General features: G+C 47.2%; 1 long non-coding RNA gene across 1 annotated transcript in view; it reads left to right on the top strand.

Annotated features, from left to right (window-relative positions):
- LOC111817254 overlaps nucleotides 1-2819 on the top strand; it is a 16977-nt gene extending 14158 nt beyond the window's left edge. The window contains exon 3 of the long non-coding RNA XR_002821496.1: nucleotides 2641-2819. This is a non-coding gene — a long non-coding RNA (uncharacterized LOC111817254). The remainder of the gene's footprint in view (nucleotides 1-2640) is intronic.
- The last annotated feature ends 664 nt before the right edge of the window (nucleotides 2820-3483 follow it).

Below are 3483 nucleotides of genomic sequence, written 5' to 3'. Positions count from 1 at the left end.
GCCACTGAGCTATATCCCCAGCTCCCATTTATCTTTTTTGAAGAACTGTCCGGCTGGGGAGACAACTCAGTGGAGTAAGTGCTTGCCTGGCAAGGGCAAGGGCCTAAGTTCAATCCCCAAAAAAAAAAAAAAAAAAAAAAAAAAAGAACTGTCTATTTGGAACTTTTTTTTCAGGTTTTTGATTTGAGCTCCCTTTTCATTATTAAGTTCTAAGGATTCTTTATGTATTCTGGTACTGGATTCTTATCAGAGCTGCAAAAATTTCATTTGCAAATCATCTCTCCATTCCACAACTTGTCCTTTTACCTTCTTGACGGTATCCTTTGATGAACAAATATACTTTTGATGAATTAGAATTTACTTATTTTCTCTTTTGTTGCTTTTGCTTTTGTTGTCATATTTAAAAATCCACTGCCAAGGCCTGGGGAGACAGTTGAGTGGCATAAGTGCCTGCCTGGCAAGCACAAGGTCCTGAGTTCAATCCCTGGTAACACCCCTAAAAAAAATTCACTGCCAAACCCAAGGTTCTAAGGATTTACCCCTATGTTTCTTCCTAAGGGTTTTATAGTGTAAGTTCTACACTTATATGTTTGATGAATTTTGCATTAACTTTGTATATGGTGTGAGGTAGGGATCCATTGTCACTCTTTGGCTCACGGCTATACAGTTGTCCCAGCAGTGGTTGTCAAAAGCACGAGACACTCTTGTTGAAAATCATTTGACTATAGACTTGAATTTTTTTCTGGACTCTCTTCTATTTCACGGATCCATCTATCTTTTTGCCAATGCCACACTGTTTGGATTTTAAAAATGTATTTCTGTTCCTTAACGAAGTTGGATTGCCTCTTCAGCGTTTGCCATTCTCTCTGCCTGAGATGCCTGTCCCTTCCCTTTCTCACAGCTTTTCTATCACTGAGGCAGGTTAGAAATGCCCCCTTGTAGAAGCTCCTCCTTGTCATGCTCTGTCATAGCAACTTGTTTGATTTCCTCGTAGTTCTTGACTTTTTGAATCTGTTAACTCTAAGAGGACACAGGTTCCTAGTTATAAGGCAGAAGAAATTTACACATGAAAGGCACTTAAAATGTTACAGAATGGCCATTCACCCTGTCCTCATGCAGAGTGCCCTCACCCACCTTCAGTACTGGTTTGTCCACTCCCAGATGCCACTCATCCCTGCAGCCTCCTTTTCTTCACTGTGAACAGTGCTGTGGTGCCCCCTCTCTGTCCTGGTGAGGGTTGGACAGGAGCCCACCTGCACTTGATTGGATGCTCTCTGAGGCCAGGGAGCCCACCCTGCACCATGGATCCCTGCCAAAGACAGGCTCTGGCTCTGACTCTGGTCTAAGGATGGAAAGCTGAGGTTGAGGCACATTTGGGCAAAAGCCTTTCCAGATTTCAGGGACCCAGTAAGCCAGGATACTTAGCTTTAAGCATCAGCATCTGGGGATGGCCATCATTTTCAGGTTAGAGGCATGAACATTAAGGGAGGATCGGTTGTGGAGACTCAAGAATGAGAGTGGGTCCTTGCCTCAGCCTCAGTGGAAATTAAAGCTGAGACCACAGCATGGGCTTATGGGCAGAAGATTTAAGGGGAAAGCTAGAGAAAGCGAAGGAGGGACTTCATTTTGAGAAGAAACAGCATTCTGACAGAGAAGATGAGGCTGGTCCCTCAATGAAGGGAAAAGACCAGCTTGTATGGGGCTGGTGGCATGGGCAAAGGCCTGGTTGGTCACTATTCTGGTTCTGGTTTCTCAGCCCCAGAGAAGTTTTGATGCTTTGAGGGGTGTCCTGGGTCCCAAGAGGTGGTGGTTCTGTTGTGAGGAGCAGCCTCAGTTGTGTGGGGGCTCAGCTGGAGTCCAGGGTGGCTGCAGGTTTAAGGCAATGATTAGAGACCCATTTCACGGGGCTTGAGCAGGTTGTTGGAACAGCTGACTCTGAGGCCTACAAACCTCCTACCATACAGTCCCTGGTCTCTCTCTCTCTTTCTCTTTCTTTCTTTCTTTCTTTCTTTCTTTCTTTCTTTCTTTCTTTCTTTCTTTCTTTCTTTCTTCTTTCCTTTTTCTTTCTTTCTTTTTCCTTCCTTTTTTTTTTTCCTTTTCCTTTTTTGAGACAGGTTCTCCCTGTGTAGTTCAGGCTGGCCTTGAGCTCACTACACAGACCAGGCTGGCCTTGAACTTGCAGTGCTCCTCCCACCTCATGCTCCGGAGTGCTGGGATTATAGGTGTGTGCCAGCCAGCACACCGGCTCTTGTCCTTGGTTTTGAAGAGGGTTGAAATAGGTCAGGTAAATTTAGGACTAATAAGCCTTGCATTACCCATTTTAGACAGACACTCCCTCAATGACTGACCTGCCTACCATGTAGAGCTGAGCAGCCATCTGACCCAAAATTTTAGGACGATAAAGGAGACTGACACAAAACGAAGGCAGAGGTGTCAAGCTTTGCCCTGCTTTTAGTTACCCACTGGGCTTCCGCAGGCCCAGGTGAAGAGTCACTTTAAAAAATCAGTTTTTAAGTCTCTGACTGCTTCAGGAAAAAAAAAAAAAAAAAGCTATGCTTTTAATGCATAACAGGTTAAAGGCCTAGGAGTTTTCCTCTGTCCCTCTGCATCGATCCCCAGCAGTTTTACTTCCTTATCTAGTCTATTCTTAGAGATGCTGTGCTGAAGGCTTCCTGGCTTTAACGATGCACCTGGCTTTTGGCATGGAGAAGGCGGTTGAGGAGCACGAGGAGGTGGGAGACGCCATGTACCTCCGCAGGCATAGCGCCGTGGTTGTCTCTGTGGGAGCACTGCCTAGCCCTCTGCCTTCAGATGGCACCCGACAGAGGGAGAGGTAAGGCAAAGTCCAGACAGAGGAGGTCGGGAGCTATGCTTTGGGCAGAAGAATTAGAGTGTCTATAATTCATCTAGGTCCAGCTTGGAGACCATACCAGCTTGGACCCAGTGGCTTCAGGAGTAAAGATCTAAATGAGAAGCCACAGGGCCTTGGTTGGCCTCTCCCACCTCTTCTCAGCCCTAATTTAAGTCCCTCCTCCCCTACCCCCTCAGTGGCCACTTCCCACCATCCCTTGGGGGCCTCGCTGGTTGCTTCTGCCGGTGGAAGGCAGACATCTTGTTTCCCACAATTCCCCAGGGCACTAGGGAGGAAGTGTGTTGGGCATTAAGGCCTCAGTTCCAGGGGACCACAGGATCATCCTAGGTGGATACATGCTCTCCTGAAGTTACTCCAGTCTCCTTTTTCCTCCTGTCCCCTGGCACGGAACTGAGGGCAGGCTCTGAGGAGCCTACAAGCTCTCTAAGGGCTTCAGGTCTTCTGCCTTGGGAGGACAAAAGAGGAGAATCAATAGGAAGAAGAGAAGAGGTCTGAGGACTGAGGGGGGCCAGGAAGGAGGAAGGAAGTGGCAATTCCTGTGTGACACACCTGTTGTGTGGCCCCAGTCAAGTTCTTGCCCCTCTCTGAGCAGCAGTCCATGTACAGGGGAC

The sequence above is a fragment of the Octodon degus genome, unplaced genomic scaffold (assembly GCF_000260255.1).
Source record: "Octodon degus isolate 3935 unplaced genomic scaffold, OctDeg1.0 scaffold00052, whole genome shotgun sequence".
Taxonomy (NCBI): Eukaryota; Metazoa; Chordata; class Mammalia; order Rodentia; family Octodontidae; genus Octodon; species Octodon degus.
The sequence above is the reverse complement of the archived record's forward strand: the minus strand, read 5'-3'. Positions and strand labels throughout refer to the sequence as shown.